Below are 20,680 nucleotides of genomic sequence, written 5' to 3'. Positions count from 1 at the left end.
CGCAAGAAGTTCCCTCCATGGTGGCTGGACATGCCTCTAGGTTCTGAACTGGCCCCCAAGGCCTGGCACCCACTCAGCAGGTCCCACTAGAGAGAGGAAGGCAAGACCCAGTTCGGCATCTTCTCGTCTGGGTCATAGATAATCATGAGCATTCCAAAAATCATCGGCCCGCGTGGCTGATGGGGAGGCCTGGCTTGACAGAAGGCGTTCATGAGGAAGACCTCGGGGGGTTAGCTGATCACAAGCTTGATGCAATCCTACAGTGCAAGGAGGCTGTTGAGAACCCTAATGCAATCTTCGACTCTATTAATAGAACAGCAGAGTGTGAGGAGAGAAGCAATGATCCCAGAGCATGCTGCTGGTTCAGGCCACATGCAGTTTTATGCTCAGTCCTGCAGGCTATATTTTAAAAGAGGCACTGGCAAATTCAAGCCTGTTTGGAAGAGCATGAAAAGGATTGGACGCCGGTGTTTAGACAGCATCAGGATTAACTTGACAGTCCTTTTATGATTGGCAATATCAGCACAATGATTGCCCTAAAGATGCAGAAGCTAGTGGCTAGCGCCAGAAATCTGTTTTCAATGTTTATGTAGACTCCCTGAGATTTGAGTGGGGGTGCCCTCTCAGTATAATGGGGATGATATAGCACCAAATCTACCCGCAAGGGTCGTCTGAAGGCTAGCCTGTCCAGTTGGGTTGGTGTGTCTAGAACATCTACCAACTGCCAGCTCTGTGCCAGGCCCCAGGGCATCAAGAGGAGCTTGAGGTCTAGTTGGGCAGATGGGCCCATAAACAGGTACTTTGCATAGAGCGTGACTGATGATGAAAGATACATGCATGGATTTGATATGAGATGCAATTCATTTCTTATAGGGCAAGAGTGATTGGAGAGAAACAGAGTCTGTGGCATATGTTTGTGCAAGTGCAAAAGGAGGAAAAGGAATCCCTGGCAATCAGGACAGAGAGACCGTTAGTGAGGAAAGATTAGAGCCAGCTCAGCGTCAGAAAAAACAATCGACGGAGCTCAACCATGTCAGATGCTGTCAAAAAGTCCAGGAGGAGGGGGAGGAAGGCTCCAGACCACTTCCTAGATGTGGCGATGAGGGGTTCCCCCTTAGTGGTCAAGAGCACGTTCCGGGGAAATGATGCAGGCAGAGACAGACTTCATTCAGGGAGTTTGAGGAAGGGTGCAATTATTGGACACCTACTAACAGCTCAACAACAGCATGATACTATGAGTTATCAAAGTTCAAAAAGCGTTGGGAGTTCAATACTGGTTGGTTACTATATGAACCGATCGATTTGGTGAGACCAACAGATGGGAGTTTCAGTGGCCAGTTGGTTGCCCTGGGATGATGTTTCTTACGCTAACTGTGCCAGAAGGAAAAGAATGGTCTTGGTGTGCTCCAGAGATGGTCAGCTCATGCACGCCTTCCTCTTTTCCTTGTCTCTCAGGAAGTTTCTTTTCCTAGAAGTGCTCAGAAAGGCGATCCCTGACCAGATATCCCTCATGTTTGCTTCTCTTTTGTTATTGACCAGGGAAATTAATAGTACTCTTTTTTTTTTTTTTTTTACCCCGCTCACATTCTCTATCCAAGGCATGTTTTTTCTTCATCAGTGGGTTTGTGTTTGGTTGATTAGTTATTCATGTATAACGTACAATGACAAGAGCTGCATTACAGAGAAATGATTGTGGCGAGTGCAGGCGTACAAGCTCCGGGGCCGGCTTCCTTTTTGTGGGGGTGGGTGGCAAGCAGGTTAGTCAGGCATTTGGATTACTTGCAAATGGTCGAAATTCTCCTCTTACCAAACTGGTGACTGAGGCGAAAATAAGGGGAATTAGAGTAAATGGCGTCTGCTGCTCATCCCCGCAGTCTCTTGGAGCATTCGTGAGTTCCTCGTGAATCCCAGCATCTGTCCCTTGCAATCACTCAAGCCACTTGACTTCTGTAGACTTGAGTCACCCCATCCATCTCATACCCAACATATCTTCTGTGTGTTGCCACCCTTCATAGGTTAAATTTTTGCAAAGAGAATACAACTCATAGACTAGTTTCTCCTCTGACTTGCCCCACAGGACTGCCCAGTACATGGTTCCCTCACTGTAGCCAGAGAGGTCTTTGCAAATCAGATCCCTCACTTGAACTTCTCACTTGTCCTCAACCCCTTTGCACTTCGTCGTTCAGTCATGTCTGACTCTTTGTGACCCCATGGACTGTGTAGTCTGCCAGGCTTCTCTGTCCATCGGGATTCTCCAGGCAAGAACACTGGAGTGGGTTGCTATCTCTTTTTCCAGGGGATCTTCCTGACCCAGGGATCGAACCCAGGTCTCTTGCATTGCAGGCATTCTTTACCACTGAGCCACCAGGGATGCTCAGCCCCTTTGGTGTAGCCTAAAAAGCCCTACCTAATCTGATCTTGGCTTACTTTTCCAACCTATCTCATGCCCCTGTCTCCTACCACCTCTCAAATGAAATGAATGAATTTCCTTCCTCGGGCCTTTAGCATGTGCTGTTCTTTTTTATCTCCTTATTACTTTTCAAGTCTTAGTTCAAATACCATCTCCCTGAAAATACCTTTTCTGAGCAACCTCTCAAGTTGCCTCCCCACCCACTGCTTTCTAGTTCATTGCCTTAAATTTCCTACTGGGAGCTCAGCTGAGGGGCTCAGTTACCCTCTGTGGGGTTTTTCCATGTGGTACATGGTCTTCCTAATAGCGTGGAAGCAGAATATAAGAGGGAGGAAGCAGAAATACCAAAATCTAAACTATTCTGCACCTATCCCCAAATAATCTTCTAGCTCATTTTATCTTTTTATTGGCATTTCTCACTCTCTGAAATTGCTGGGTTATTTTGTTTCCTTGCTAATTGCCTGCTTTCTCGCTCGATCTATAAGGAGGTAAAATCCACAAGATTAGAAATCTTTCCTATGTTCATTCACATGCCAAGCAGAAAGGACATTCATTCAGTAAACATTCATTGAAGAAGTGAATTTTCAGTGTTTAGAAATAAAGAAAAACAATTAAGATGGACATGAAATGCAACAAAGCATACAAGCACATGTGCACAAAAAAGTCAGGCTGCAGAGAACTTTTCAGAGAACTACAACCTGAAGGGTAAAGAGCACAGCACGCAGTGACTCAGGGATAAGTGAGAGCCCGCGGGCAGCCCGTCTGCATCCTGCTGTTCAGCACTGTCACAGAGTTGGACAGGGGAAGGGGTGACTCGGGCCCAGAGACCCAGGACACAGAGCACCCTAGAGGTGACCACGATTGACACACAGAGCTGGCCCTTAAGGGGGAAGTAGGCTGTGCCCAGACCTCACAGGTCCCCCACGGGATGATGTCAGTAATGATGCCTTGAAGTCCTGGGGCTGGTGTGGGAGGGCTCCGGTTGCTTTACTTGAGCCTAAGCTTGCAGAGGAAGATGATCGTCGTTTAATTCAATTCAAACCAGCACCTACTATGTGAAAAACATGGAGTGGATGATGGAGACGCAAGAGGCCTGGGACATGTGCCCAAGCTGGAAACAGCCGGTAGTGCAAAGATGGCTCCTAAAAGGGGCCGAGGAGCCAAGCGTCAGGGGCAGGAAGCCAGCAGCCCCAAAGTTACAAGGGAGAGTCAAGGCTTCCCAGAGGAGCCACTGCAGGAGGTGAATGACAAGGAGGGCCCTCCCGAGTCAGGGAGGCCAGGGCACATTTGTAGAGCTCTAGAAGCTCCCTGAGACTAGAGGAGGGTGGGACCTGCAGGTAAGTGCAGGAAGAACAATTTAATACCCCAAATTCCAGTAACCAATCCCTGAAGCCAGTGGCTGGAGTCCTGGGCAGAGAGCAAAGGAAACACGGTGTTCCAAGTAGAAGATGGGAGACAGCTTTACTGGAAGAAAGATAATGCGTGCTATGCAGCAAGCCCGCAGGTGGCAATGCCGTGGGGGAAAGATGAGTCCGAAAAGGTGCCTAGAGTCTGCTGTGATTTGAACAAAATAAAAATGACCATTGGGAGGTATGTGTATGGGGGGGAGGGGCGGGGAAGAGGGTAATTATAAAAGCAGTAAAAACACTTTTGTATTTGGACTTGGACAAACTGACTTTGAAATCAATGTTGGCAACACTCATGTTCTTTTCCATGGGGATGGTCTTGATCCCTGTCTCCTGTACAATGTCACGAACCTCAGTCCATAGTTCGTCAGGCACTCTTATCTATCAGATCTAGTCCCTTAAATCGGTTTCTCACTTCCGCTGTATAATCATAAGGGATTTGATTTAGGTCATACCTGAATGGTCTAGTGGTTTTTCCTACTTTCTTCAATTTAAGTCTGAATTTGGCAATAAAGAGCTCATGATCTGAGCCACAGTCAGCTCCCGGTCTTGTTTTTGCTGACTGTATAGCGCTTCTCCATCTTTGGCTGCAAAGAATATAATCAATCTGATTTCGGTGTTGACCATCTGGTGATGTCCATGTGTAGAGTCTTCTCTTGTGTTGTTGGAAGAGGGTGTTTCAAATACGAAAAGGAGTACATCAAGGCTGTATATTGTTACCCTGCTTATTTAACTTATATGCAGAGTACATCATGAGAAATGCTGGGCTGGAAGAAGCACAAGCTGGAATCAAGATTGCCAGCAGAAATAACCTCAGATATGCAAATGACACCACCCTTATGGCAGAAAGTGAAGAGGAACTAAAAAGCCTCTTGATGAAAGTGGAAGAGGAGAGTGAAAACGTTGGTTTAAAGCTCAACATTCATAAAACGAAGATCATGGCATCCAGTCCCATCATTTCATGGGAAAGAGATAGGAAACAGTGTCAGAATTTATTTTGGGGGGCTCCAAAATCACTGCAGATGGTGATTGCAGCCATGAAATTAAAAGACGCTTGCTTACTCCTTGGAAGAAAAGTTATGACCAACCTAGATAGCATATTGAAAAGCAGAGACATTACTTTGCCAACAAAGGTCCGTCTAGTCAAGGCTACGGTGTTTCCAGTGGTCATGTATGGATGTGAGAGTTGGACTGTGAAGAAGGCTGAGCGCTAAAGAATTGATGCTTTTGAACTGTGATGTTGGAGAAGACTCTTGAGAGTCCCTTGGACTGCAAGGAGATCCAACCAGTCCATCCTAAAGGAGATCAGTGCTGGGTGTTCATTGGAAGGACTGATGCTGAAGCTGAAACTCCAGTACTTTGGCCACCTGATGCGAAGAGTTGACTCATTGGAAAAGACCGTGATGCTGGGAGGGATTGGGGGCAGGAGGAGAAGGGGACGACAGAGGATGAGATGGTTGGATGGCATCACCGACTCAATGGACGTGAGTTTGAGTGAACTCTGGGAGTTGGTGATGGACAGGGAGGTCTGGTGTGCTGCGATTCATGGGGTTGCAAAGAGTTGGACATGACTGAGTGACTGTACTGAACTGAAACCACTCAGTGTGGCCAAACACACATGCAAATAATTTAAAAAATAAAAAATGATACAAACGAACTGATTTGCAGAACAGAAATAGACTCACAGGCACGGAAAACAAACATAGTTACCAAAGAGGAAAGGGGAGAGGGATAAATTAGGAGTTTTGGAGCGAAATATACACACTAGTACATATATAAAACAGATAACTAGCAAGGAGCTCGTGTATAGCACAGGAAACTGTACTCAATATCTTGTAATAATCTGAACTGAAAAAGAATCTAAAAAAGAAAAAAAATATATATGTATAATTAAATCACTTCACTCTACACCTGAAACTAACACAACATTGTAAATCAACTATAAAAAGTGAAAGTCGCTCAGTTGTGTCTGACTCTTTGCGACCCCAAGGACTATACAGTCCATGGAATTCTCCAGGCAAGAATATTGGTGTTTCCCTTCTCCAGGGGATCTTCCCAACCCAGGGATCGAACCCAGGTCTCCCGCATTGCAGGCGGATTCTTTACCAGCTGAGCCACCAGGGAAGCCCATCAACTATATTCCGATGAAACTGTTTTAAAGTTCTGGAAATGGATATTGGTGACGGTAGTACAATAATGTGAATGCACCTAGTATCACTGAATGGTACACTTCAAAAGGGTTAAACAGTCATTTTTATGCAGTGTATAATTTACCACAATTTTTAAAATTACTGTGAAGAAATAAGCAAGTCAGGAGTTTGTAGGGTAGTTCTGAGAAAGGATAGTAATGACAAGATGAAACTCTAGCAGATATTAAAACCAGTTGCAAAACCTCAGAAATTGGAAGTGTGGTGCTGGAGCTTGGTTACACAGACAAGGAAACAGAAAATCCAGAAATAGACTGACATCATTCAAGGCTTTGGTGTGTGGGAAAGATGGCATCTGGAAACTGCGGGGAAACAGAGCTGAGACTAACTGGAGCCATCAGGAAAAAATGCAGTTGGATCCTTACCTCATACTTACAGCAGGAAGACTTCTGATCAGAGAAGAGTCTCAACTGTGACTCTTCAGTACCACACAGTACCACACAGTCTCAACAGTACCACACAGTTACTAGACGGACCAGGGGAGAATTCTTTTTTAACCTCAGAGGGTGAGCAGGTACTAGCTGTGACTCAGAGTCAGTCCTTTAGCCTCCCTGTGCCTATTTCATGGGGCTGTTTTGAGCACTGCAAGAATTAGTACCTGCAAAGTCCTTAAAACAATGTCTGGTGCACACAAGAGATTCAATCAGTGACTACCACACCATCACCACCACCCGCATCACCACCACCACCACCACCATCACCACCATTACCACCGCCATCACCATCACCCTCATCACCACCACCATCATCACCACCATCACCACCACCACCATCACCATCACCATCATCACCACCACCATCATCACCATCACCACCACCACCACCATCACCATCACCACCACCATCATCACCACTATCACCAACACCAGCACCACCACCACCAAAATCACCATAACCACCACCATCATCATCATCATCACCATCACCACCACCAGCACCACCACCACCATCACCACCACCACCATCACCATCACCATCATCACCAGCACCATCATCACCATCACCACCACCACCACCATCACCATCACCATCATCACCAGCACCAGCACCAGCACCACCACCACCATCACCATCACCATCATCATCACCACCACCATCGCCATCATCACCACCACCACCACCACCATCACCATCACCATCACCACCACCATCATCACCAGCACCACCATCTCCACCACCATCATCATCACCAACATCATCACCATCATCATCACCACCACTACCACCACCACCACCATCACCACCACCATCATCATCACCCTCATCACCACCACCACCTCCACCACCATCATCATCACCATCTCCACCACCATCATCACCACCACCATCACCACCAACATCATCACCACCATCACCACCACCACCATCACCATAACTACCACCACCATCACCATCATCACCATCACTACCACCACCACGACCACCATCACCATCATCACCATCACCACCACCACGACCACAATCACCACCACCAGCACCACCATCTCCACCACCACCATCATCACCACCATCATCACCACCACCACCACCACCATCATCACCACCATCATCACCATCATCATCACCACCACCATCACCACCAGCACCACCATCTCCACCACCACCATCATCACCATCATCATCACCACCACCATCACGACCACCACCACCATCATCATCACCATCATCACCACCACCACCACCACCATCATCACCACCACCATCATCACCACCATCATCACCATCATCATCACCACCACCATCACCACCACCATCATCACCATCACCACCACCACCACCACCATCACCACCACCATCATCATCACCATCACCATCACCACCACCACCACCACCATCATCACCACCACCATCATCACCACCATCATCACCACCATCATCACCATCATCATCCCCACCACCATCACCACCAGCACCACCATCTCCACCACCACCATCATCACCATCATCATCACCACCACCATCACGACCACCACCACCATCATCATCACCATCATCACCACCACCACCACCACCATCATCACCACCACCATCATCACCACCATCATCACCATCATCATCACCACCACCACCACCACCACCACCACCATCATCACCATCATCACCACCACCACCACCATCACCACCACCATCATCACCATCACCATCACCACCACCATCACCACCAGCACCACCATCTCTACCACCACCATCATCACCACCACCAGCACCACCACCACCACCACCACCATCATCACCACCACCATCACCACCAACATCATCACCATCATCATCACCACCATCATCACCATCATCATCACCACCACCATCATCACCACCACCACCACTACCACCATCACCATCATCATCAAAAAGAATGAAGTTTTATATGTGGAAAAAATCTCCAGATACATTATCAAATGGGGGGGAAGTCAAAAGTCCAGGTGCAGAGCAATGTGTGCACAGTACACTGTTCCTGGTTTTGAAAGGAGGGCAGTAGAAGAAAATGGCTTCCCCAGTGGCTCAGTAGTAAGGAACCCACCTGCAAGGCAGGAGACACAGGTTCAATCCCTGGGTCAGGAAGAGACGCTGGAGAAGGAAATGGCAGACCACTCCAGAACTGGAAATGCCAGAGCAATCAAGAAAATATGCTTGCACATATATACCTAAATATTTGTTGTAAGTATGCAAGTAGACATACATACCTATGTATATTTGTAGGCATATATTTACATACACATATACACAATAAACATCTTTGATTAGGCCACTGCATTGCAAAACTCCAGGGGGTATTACTCCATTGCACTCCATGACAGTGCATCCCAGGAGCTCAATATAAATGGCATCCTTTGGAGCTGGGTACCACTTCGGCTCTGCTCACTTAGCTGCACATGATAACACGTCTCTGGGAGAACACAAAGGACCAGATAGCACTGGCTACCTGCAGGGAGGGACGCAGGTAGTTTGGACTAGAGGAAGGATGGAGAATTTTCACGATACAGCCTTTGTGTCTTTTCAACCTGGAAGCATTGCACATGTGTTATGGGAGCGCCTCCTTCCAAAACTAAATAAAAGGAGTTGTGAAATAAATAAAATGCACATATAGATAAAATAACAATACTTATCAGAGAATTTGGGAAATACATAAAAATATGAAGAAGAGAGTTATAATTAAGCATGATTTTTCTGATTGTGTCTGCCTGCAGTGCTTTGAAAGACAGCATTGTTTAGGGCAGGAGCGGGTAAACTATAGCCCCAGAGCATCTCCTGCCCACCCCCTGCTTTGTAAATAAAGTTTTATTGGAACACAGCCAAACACATTCAGTTACGTAGCATCTATGGTTGCTCTCCTGCTATGTATGGTTATTGAGTAATTTTAAGTAACTTTCTGGTTCAATCTGTAAATCTAGATCAATCTATAAATACCCTGGCATAATTTCACTAAAGGGCACAGGGAAGGAGTCAGATGATAGCATGGAGTTATGATGAACATATTAGTTTGGATTTAGAACTTAAAAAACAAGCAGCAGAGATGTGCTGCACTATTAAATAATGTTAGGATAAGTGATAAAAACTGGACTTGTTTGCATATGATAAGAAACAGGAATATATTCTTTTTTTTAGGAATATAATGTTAATTGAAGTAATAATGTGCCAAGACAAATTAAAAATTATCAAAGTGGAAAAAATGAAAAGGAAAAATATTCTTACAAATGAGCTGGGCCTCATTAAGAAGCATAATATTAAAACAATTTCCTGTGTTATGACACAGGATAAGATACAAGAAAATGTGAGAAAAAGCACACCTCCTACTTGAAATCTCATCAGACATTCAGTCTCTCAGTGAACAGGGGGAAAATTCCAAAGTCATATGAGACACAAGACAATGATCCTTTGGGAAGGACTGTCGTGTGCATTGTAGGAGTCTAGCATCTCTGGGTCCCACTAAACACTGATAATGGCCCCATTCATGATGATAACCCAAACAACGCCTTCAGATTTTTTAAGCTCCCCTGAAGGGCAGTACTACCCCCCTTGAGAACCACAGATACATGTGAAAGCAATTTGAAACGTTAAAAGCACTTTTCAAATATACAGTATGATTAATCTATAAAACTGCAGTGGATTTCCAGTTGATACTATATATCTGCACTATTTAAATGAAGATTATTGAGTTATAAAATACAAGTGTTTTCTTTTTTCTTATGAAACTGATTTCCATTCCTGGAAACACAGCAAGTGAATCAATACACTTACAGAAAGCAACTAAAAATTCTGGATTTTCTTAAGAACATCAAGGAATGAGCAGAAAATTTAAGAATTCTTAGTCTAGGATCTAGTGAAGTGGAGTAACAAGGTGTAAGCAGAGCCCAGCACTCCAAGAACATTTGCTGAACCTGGTGAACTAGAACTTTGTTACTCAAGGCTTCATTAGACTTTGAAAAAGCAGTCAAAGTGCCAGGTCTGCCAAAGATGGGGAATCCAAGAAGAGATTTTCCAGCATTAAAATGGGACATGTGAAAGGCTATGCCTTGAGTGTAAGAGTGAATTTAGAAACACATTCCACAGTCTCCTTGAGATTACAAGGAAAATCTGTCTCGAACTTTGCACTGGAGAGGATAAGGGATGTGTGTGTGTGTGTGTGTGTGTGTGTGTGTGTGTGTGTGTGTATGTAGACACATGTGCCAGGAATCTCTATAAAATATTCATTCAAACCTCAAGTTGCCCATGATACAGTTTACAGCAAAAAAATCCACACTACCTGGGTGGTCTGAATACCCCAAGTGGAGGATATAACTAGAATCATCCCAGGAACTAGTAATGCCTCCAGCACCTGGCAGAGCAAAAGTGAATCCTCTTTAGAGGAAGCCAAATTTATCCCAGACCTCAAAGCGTTCCCACATATAAAATGTCAAGGACAGTGATCAGATTAAAGTTAAAATACAAACACACACACACAGAAGGACAGATCATAAACAAATGACTACATAATAGAAAAGTGTGGGGTTACTAAGTGGGAGGGAGTGAGGGAGGGAGACAGGGAGAAAGGAAGGGCCGAAGGGAAGACACAAGGGAGAGAGAAACACAGACACGAAGGACTAAGAGCGAGAAGCAACAGACGGCATAAGAGCCCTGCAAAAGCTTTAGATCCCAGAGTGATAAGGTGAAGACTAGAAAATAACCACGTGTATTAATATGTTTAATAACAGCAAAATACACACATGAAAATACATACTGTAATATGGACTGTAGCCCACCAAGCTCCTCCGGCCATAGGCTTTTCCAGGCAAGAATAATGGGGTGGGTTGCCATTTCCTTCTCCAGGGGATCTTCCCGACCCAGGGATCAAATCCCGGTCTCCCACATTGCAGGCAGACTCTTTACCATCTGAGCCACCAGGGAATCTTAATGAAAACAACATGTAGACATGAAAATATATACAAGAAAAAGAAACTGTGAAAAAATGATCAAGCAATTTTGAGTAAGGACCAAAAGAACTTCTTTGAAAAAGAGAATACCATGGACAGATTTACTAGAATAATCACACGTGACAAGAATGAGTACACAGAAAGACTGACTTGAAAATAAACAGTGCCATAATACAGCATAGAAAGACAAAACTATGAAAGAGGGAAAAAGACACGAAGGATAAATCAAGATTTTAGGGCTGAAATTTTTCAGGACTAATGAAATACATCAACACACAGGGTCTAGAAATCTGAGGAGTCCCAAGCAGGTCGTATGTATGAATCCATCACAGTGAAACTGCAGAATCCGGAAGACAAAAAGACTATCTCTAGAGCAATGGGAGAGAAAAGACAGATTCGTTTTAAAGGAGTGACAGATAACTTACAACTCATGAATAGCGATAGCAATCAAAAGACAACAGATGCTATCTTCAATGTGCTGAAAGAAAAATGATTAGTTTCGATTCTATACCAGTAATTAAAGGGAAAAAGTCATTTTCAGACCAACAAAAACTGAAATAATTTGGTACCAACAAAACTTCACTCTGGCAGAAGAAAACCCTGATGGAAGAGGTGAGGAGGAGCAAGAGGCAATAAAGCACACAAAAAGTGGAAAATAGGTGAAATATTGAGCGTTGTTCTTGTTATTCAGTCATCCAGTCATGTCCAACTCTTTGCAACCCCATGGACTGCAGCACGCCCGCCCTCCTTGTCCCTCACCATCTCCTGGAGTTTGCCCAAGTTCATGTCCATTGCATCAATGGTGCCATCCAGCCATCGAGTGTATAAAGCAATATTGAGTGTATAAAGCAATATTGAGTGTATAAAGCAACAATAAATGTATGGGGTTTCAAAAGAAAAGTTGATAGGTTAAAATGCACAGCATTAATAGCATCTAAATCGGGAAGATATAAATGGAAGTTGTAAAATTTTTATATTGTTTGGAAGAGTAAAATTATCAAATTAAATTAATGGGTTTTCCAGTACACATGTACAGATGTGAGAGTTGGATCATAAAGAAGGCTGAATGCCAAAGAATTGACGCTTTTGAACTGTGGTGCTGGAGAAGACTCTTGAGAGTTCCTTGGACTGCAAGGAGATCCAACTAGTCCATCCTAAAGGAAATCAACCCTGAATGTTCTTTGGGAGGACTGATGCTGAAGCTGGAGTTCCAATACTTTGGCCACCCAATGCGAAGAGCTGACTCATTGGAAAAGACCCTGATGCTGGGAAAGATTGAGGGCAGGAGGAAAAGGGGACCAGAGGTTGAGATGGTTGGATGGCATCACCCACTCAATGGACATGAGTTTGAGCAAACTCCAGGAGATAGTGAAGGACAGGGAAGCCTGGTATGCTGGAGTCCCTGGGGTCGCAAAGAGCTGGCCATGACTGAGCGACTGAACAACAACTAGATACAAGATAAATATTGCAAAAGTCAACTGAATTTCTATAATCTAGCTGTAAACAAATTAAAATGAAAAATTTAAAGATAATATTTAAAATAGCATTAGAAAGCATAAAAATCTAGAAATGAATATTCATTTGACATGCAAGAATTCTACACAAAAACTATAAAACATTATCGATGAATATTAAAGAATATCTACATATGGAGAGGGTTATTTCACATTTTGGAAGACACATTCGTAAAGACGCCAATTCTCTTTAAAGTGATCTGTAGAATCAATTTAGTCTCAATCAAAATCCTGCCAGAATTTGAAATTTTTTTTTCAATTTTTTGTTGCTAAAAATATAGAAATACAATTAATTTTTGTATTTTTAATTTGTATTATATGACCTTAACTGAACTCATATATTAGTTCTGGTGGCTTTTTCATAAACTGCTTAAGATTTTCTACATAGACAATCATGTTAGCAGTGAAAAAAGAAAGTTTTATCTCTTCTTTTACGATCCGCGTGATTTTTCTCTATCCTATTCTCTTGCCTTCATTAAAATGTTAAAAAGAATTGGTAAGAGCAGATGTACTTGCCTCATTTCCCATCTTAGGAGGAAGGCATTCAACATCTATCTCACCATCAAGTGTAATGTTAGCTGTAGTTTATTTTGAAGATTCCTTTCATCAGGTCAAGGGAATTCTTTTTTATTCTAAGTTTGCTGAGAATTTTTTTTAGCATGAATGAATGTTGGGTTTTGTGAAGTGTTTTTTCTATTTAGAGGATCATGTGACTTTTCTTTTTTGCATGCTAGGTTGCTTCAGTCATGTCCCACTCTTTGCGACCCCAGGGACTATTGCCCACGAGGCTCCCTTGGTGATTTTTCCAAACAAGTGTACTGGAGTGGGTTACCATTTCCTCCTCCAGGGGATCTTCCTGACTCAGGGATTGAACCAGCACCTCTTATGTCACCTCTTTGGCAGGTGTGTTCTTTACCACTAGCACCCACTAAGAAGCCCTAAAAACAAAGGACTCGGTTTTGAGAGAGAAAAACCCAGCAGCCCCTGCTGGGATTTGAACCCAGGATTTCCTGTTTACAAGACAGGCACTTTAGCCAACTAAGCCACAGAGCCAGTTGTGCCTCTTTTTTACTCTGTTGAAATGACACATTTTGACTTTTGAAAATCAGACTAATCTTATATTCTCAGGATAAATCCCACTTCATCTGATGCACTATCCTTTCCACATATTTCTGCATTCAGTTTGCTAAATCTTTCTTAAATTTTTTTATTTCTATGTTCATGAGGAATACTGGTCTGTAGTTTTATTCTTTTGTAATGTTTTGTCTGGTTTTGATAGTATTGGTGATTATATCATAAAGTGATTTGAAAAGGATTCTCTGATCTTCTATTTTCTGAAAGAGATTGTATATAATCCGTATTATTTCCTCCATAATTTTTTAAAATTCATTAGTGACGTTATTCAGGCCTGATAGATTTTAAGTGAACATTTCTTTAGTTGACTTAGAGCTATCCAGGTTATCTATTTTTTCCTGACTGTGCATTCTTCTCATCTTTTAAGGAATTTGTCCGTTTCATTTAAATACTTTAATTGGCATAATATTCCTTTATTATACTTTAATGTCTATAAAATATACTCCGGATACTCTCTTATTTCTGATATAATAATTTACGTCTCCTGTCTCTTTTTTCCTAATTAGTCTGTCTAGTTGACCAATTTTATTGATCTTCTCAAAGAAGCAGCTTTTGATTTCACTGATTTTTTTTCTGTTGTTTTTTTTCATGTTGTGTTTTAGCAGCTTCCAGTCTTACCATTATTATTTACTTCCTTCTATTTACATTGGAATTAATTTTCTCTCTTTTTTTTTCTAGCTTTTTAAGGTGGAAATTTAGGTAGTTGCTTTGAGACCTTTCTTCTTTTCTAATATAAACATTTAGGCTATATATCTCCCTCTAAGCACTCCCTTAACAGCTTCCCACAAAATTTCATATGTTGTATTTAATTTACTTCAAAATATTTTCTAATTTCTATTCAGATTTCCTCTTTTGACCCATGGGTTATTTAGAAAGGTATTGTTTAATCACAAAATATTTGGGGATTCTCTCGATAATGTTATTGATTTTTAGTTTAATTTTATTATAGCAAAAAAAAAAAGAAACATATAGTATATGACTTCAATGAAAGTTACTCCTTGGAAGGAAAGCTATGACAACCTAGCTTTTGGTCAACCTAGACAGTGTATCATAAAGCAAAGACTTTGCCAACAAAGGTCTGTAGAGTCAAAGCTATGGTTTTTCCAGAGTCATGTATGGATGTGAGAGTTGGACCATAAAGAAGACTGAAGAATAGATGCTTTTGAACTCTGGTGCTGGAGAAGATTCTTGAGAGTCCCTTGGACTGCAAGGAGACCAAACCAGTCCATCCTAAAGGAAATCAACCCTGAATATTCATTGGAAGGACTGATGCTGAAGCTGAAACTCCAATACTTTGGCCACCTGATGCAGAAAACCTACTCATTGGAAGAGACCCTGATGCTGGGAAAGATTGAGGGTAGGAGAAGAACGCGACAGAAGATGAAATGGTTGGATGGCATCACCGACTCAATGGACATGAATTTAAGCAAACTCTGGGAGACAGTGAAGGAGAGGAAAGCCAGGCGTGCTGTGTCCATGAGGTTTCAAGGAGTTGGACATGACTTAGCCACTGAACCACCACATGACTTCAGTATTTTTAAAATTTATTGAGACTTGATTTATGGCCCACAATATGTTCTACTTTTGGTGAATGTTCCATGTATACTTGAAAAAAAAGGTATATTCTGCTGTTTGGGGATAGTTTTATATTGTCAGTTAAGTCAAGTTGATTGAATTCTACATCATTACTAATTTTATGTCAATTTTTCTTCAATTACTGATAAAGACATGTTGAGTTCTCCAATGATAAATGTAGATTTATGTTTTTCTATAAATTCATCAGTTTTTTAATATATTTTCATTATTTATTTATTTACTTGTTTTTGGCTGCACTGGGTCTTCACTGATGCACTTGGGCCTTCTCTAGTGGCAGTGAGTGGGGGCTGCTCTCTAATTTCAGTGTGTGGGTTTCTCTTGCTGCAGAGCACGGCTTTAGGGCGCATGGCCTCCCGTTGTTGTGGCACGCAGACTCGATAGTCGCTTCTCCCAGGCTCTAGGGTAGGAGCTCAGCAGTTGCGGCACACGGACTTAGTTGCCCTATGGCATGTAGAGTCTTCCCTGACCTGGTTTGAACTTGTGTCCCCTGCATTAGCAGGCAGATTCTTAACCACTGAACCATCAGGGAAGTCCCCATCCATTTGTTATTAATGTATTTTGAAGCTGTTTTATTATTTACATACCTTCTAGGGTTACTATGTCCTCTTGATTTTGTTGTCCTTTATCATGATGAAATGTCCCTATTAATTTCTGGTGTTATTTCATATTCTGAAGTTTACTTGATTAGATATTAACATCTTCATGGTATTTATTCTTTATTCAATTTACTCTAAACCTATTTGCATCTTTAAATATAGGAGAGTTTCTTGTAGACAGCATTTTGGGTCTTCTTCTATTTTTTCCAATCTGAAAATCTTTGTCTTTCATGAGAATATTCTCCATTTACATTTAATGTAATTATAAATGTGCTTGGGTTTAAGTCTACCATCTTGCTATTTGTCTCCTATTTATACATCTTTGTTGTCATTCTTTTGATTTTTTGCTCTTGTCTTCTTTTGAATTGCTTAAGTATTTTTTAATGATTCACTTTTAATTTACACTGTTGTCATCTTAGTGACATTTTAGTGGGACGTCTCTTTATTTATTTATCTATCTATGTATTTAGTGACTGATCTGGAGTTTTTAATACACACATTTAACTTAGACTGCTCTGGCTTCCTCTGCTACTCTAACTTAGACACACTCCTGGAATGTGAGGTCAAGTGGGCCCTAGGAAGCATCACTACGAACAAAGCTAGTGGAGGTGATGGAGTTCCAGCTGAGCTATTTCAAATCCTGAAAGATGATGCTGTGAAAGTGCTGCACTCAACATGCCAGCAAATTTGGAAGACTCAGCAGTGGCCACAGGACTGGAAAAGGGCAGTTTTCATTCCAATCCCAAAGAAAGGCAGTGCCAAAGAATGCTCAGACTACCGCACAATTGCATTCATCTCACACGCCAGCAAAGTAATGCTCAAAATTCTCCAAGCCAAGCTTCAGCAATACGTGAACTGTGAACTTCCAGATGTTCAAGCTGGTTTTAGAAAAGGCAGAGGAACCAGAGATCAAATTGCCAACATCCGCTGGATCATCGAAAAAGCAAGAGTTCCAGAAAAACATCTATTTTTACTTTATTACCTATGCCAAAACCTTTGAGTGCGGATCACAATACACTGTGGAAAATTCTGAAAGAGATGGGAATACCAGACCACCTGACCTGCCCCTTGAGAAACCTATATGCAGGTCAGGAAGCAACAGTTAGAACTGGACATGGAACAACAGACTGGTTCCAAATAGGAAAAGGAGTATGTCAAGGCTGTATATTGTCACCCTGCTTATTTAACTTATATGCAGAGTACATCATGAGAAACATTGGGCTGGAAGAAGCACAAGCTGGAATCAAGATTGCTGGGAGAAATATCAATAATCTCAGATATGCAGATGACACCACCCTTGTGGCAGAAAGTGAATAGGAACTAAAAAGCCTCTTGATGAAAGTGGAAGTGCAGAGTGAAAAAGTTGGCTTTTCAGAAAACAAAGATCATGGCATCTGGCCCCATCACTTCATGGGAAATAGATGGCGAAACAGTGGAAACAGTGTCAGACTTTATTTTGGGGGGCTCCAAAATCACTGCAGACGGTGACTGCAGCCATGAAATTAAAAGACGCTTACTCCTTGGAAGAAGAAAAGTTATGACCAACCTAGACAGCATATTCAAAAGCAGAGACATTACTTTGCCAACAAAGGTCCATCTAGTCAAGGCTATGGTTTTTCCAGTGGTCATGTATGGATGTGAGAGTTGGACTGTGAAGAAGGCTGAGTGCCGAAGAATTGATGCTTTTAAACTGTGGTGTTGGAGAAGACTCTTGAGAGTCCCTTGGACTGCAAGGAGATCCAACAAGTCCATTCAGAAGGAGATCAGCCCTGGGATGTCTTTGGAAGGAATGATGCTGAAGCTGAAACTCCAGTACTTTGGCCACCTCATGTGAAGAGTTGACTCATTGGAAAAGGCCCTGATGCTGGGAGGGATTGGGGGCAGGAGGAGAAGGGGACGACAGAGGATGAGATGGCTGGATGGCATCACTGACTTGATGGATGTGAGTCTGAGTGAACTCCGGGAGTTGGTGATGGACAGGGAGGCCTGGCGTGCTGCGATTCATGGGGTTGCAAAGAGTCGGACATGACTGAGCGACTGAACTGAACTGAACTGAATCTTTAACTACTACTATTTTCCCCAAAGAACTTTTACTATAATTCTTGTAGCAAAGATGTACTTGCAATGATTTCTTTTAGCTTTGGTATCTTTGATAAAGCTTCTATTTATTCTTCATTTATTTAAGTCTTTATTCTTTAGAAAGATAGTTCTCCTGGCAATAGAATTTTAGGTTGGCAGGGTTGGTTTTGTTTTTGTTTTTTTTTTTTTTTTGAATCTATCAGTAATTTAGCAGTGTTATTCCATTGACTTTTGGCATGCATAATTCCAGAAAAGAAGTCCAAAATATGCCGTATGAGTTGGCAGGCTGGAAACCCAGGAGAGACAATGGTGCAGTTCCAGTCCGAAGGCCAGTGTCCTGGAGGCCCAGGAGAGCTGATAGTGCAAATAATGTTCAAAGGCAGTCTGCTGGAGATTTTGCTTTTGTTCAGTGTGCCAGCTTTTTCAGTCTATTCAGGCTTTTAATGGATTGGATGAAGCCCACTGACATTATCGAGGGCAATCTGCTTTACTTAGAGTTTACCAACTTAAATGCTCACCTCATCCAAAAATACCATCCAATTTGACACATGAAATTAACTTTCACAGTGTATTACAGGCATCACCACCCTGGCTGGCAGGAGTACAAACTATTCTCAGCCCTGTATGAACTCCTGGAACTGTCTGGCCTATTGCTTTCCAGAGGTTCTTTTTCCAGCCTTGTGGAATGCTACCCTACACATGCAATGATCAGTTTTCACCCAAATAATTGTGAAGAACTCTTTATAAATTCCTGTAGATTTCTCTTTCTCTCTCTGCCTCCTCCTAGTACTCTGCTTTGTAAATTCTAGGTACCTTGGCTTCCCTGAACTTCGGTATCTGTCACCTCAATTCAGTGAAAACGCTGAGCTCTTTGGGTTTCCCAGACTTCAGTTTCCGCTGAAAACTGTCTTCAGTCAGTAAGCTGGGACAACCAAAGTGCTTGCTTCCTTTGTTTGCTCTCTCTCAGAGATCATAATTCTATGCTACTTGTGGTCCAATGTCTGAAAATGGTTAATGTATTTTCTCTGTTTTTCTAGTTGTTTGTGGTGAGAGATCAATCCCATATAGTTAACGCTTTGTGGCATATATTAAACTTTTTTTTTTACTTACAGTAATACCAGTTTCATCTGTTTCACACTATTATCTCTTGACCAGGTTGGTAGTTTCATAAATTTGTTCACTTTGTGATCATTCATTGAACTTTGCACTTATGATGTGTGTAAGTCTCTAAGTATGTAAAATTCAGTAAAACACACTTTTAATTTTTTGGCTGCTCTGTGCAGAGCAACGATTTTAGTTCCCCAACCAGGGCTTGAACCCATACCTCCTGAACTGGAATTCCTAGTATTCTAATTCTTAACTACTGGACCACCGGTGGAATCCTCAATTAAACAAACTTTTAAAAACAAAAAGCAAAGTAAGTTTATATGAACATGTAAATGATATAGAATAAGCTAGATACTTTAAAAAGAAAATAAATTTGAGTGACTTTCCCTACCAGATATCAGATATCAAGACTAAAGATATTTGAGTTAGAAGATTACAGTATTGCCACAGAGCTCAAAAAAAGATCAGAAAAAAAATAAAACGGAGAAACCCCTTTTCAAAAAAGCCTACACAGTTGTGAGCATGATGTATAATAGAAATTTCTACCACAAGGAAACGCTGAAGCTTTCAATAAGTAATGCTGGCATGATTGGTCATCTCTAATTCATAAAACTTTTGCCCCCTATCTCACAACATATACAAAAATCAATTCCAGATGAATTGACAACTAAGTAGGAAAGGCAAAATCATAAAGTTATTCAAAGATAATAGGAAAAGGTGTAAATATCTAGAGAGACAAGAAGTATTTCTTAAGTAGGACCCACAGCAAAACACAAAACATAAGGAAAAAGGCTGATACATTAGTCTTTATTATAAGAACTTCTGTAAATGAAAAGACACCACCATGAGACACAAAGACAAGCCAGAATTAGGAGACTGTATATTTTTAACACATACAACAGATAGAGGATGAATACCCAGGTTATATAAATAATGTTACAAATTTATAAGAAAACAAATAGTCCCCCACATAAATAAAACATTTGAACTTTACAGACTTTACTATCTATCTATTTGTAGCTCTCTCTCTCTCTCTCTCTCTCTATATATATATATATATATAAGGAATACTATGAATTTCTATATAGTATTGGAATACTGCATACCATACCATATAGCATTGAAAAGGACTGAACTACAGGTACTCTTGTTGACATAGAAGAATATCAAACTACAGTGTTGGAGAAAAGATGCCAAAGAGAAATTGATACGCACAGTATGAT

General features: G+C 41.8%; 1 non-coding gene across 1 annotated transcript; it reads right to left on the bottom strand.

Moving 5' to 3' along the window:
- Positions 13,925 to 13,998, bottom strand: TRNAT-UGU. The gene has a single exon. It is a non-coding gene; the product is annotated as a tRNA-Thr (tRNA).

The sequence above is a fragment of the Capra hircus genome, chromosome 19 (assembly GCF_001704415.2).
Source record: "Capra hircus breed San Clemente chromosome 19, ASM170441v1, whole genome shotgun sequence".
Classification (NCBI taxonomy): domain Eukaryota; kingdom Metazoa; phylum Chordata; class Mammalia; order Artiodactyla; family Bovidae; genus Capra; species Capra hircus.
The sequence above is the reverse complement of the archived record's forward strand: the minus strand, read 5'-3'. Positions and strand labels throughout refer to the sequence as shown.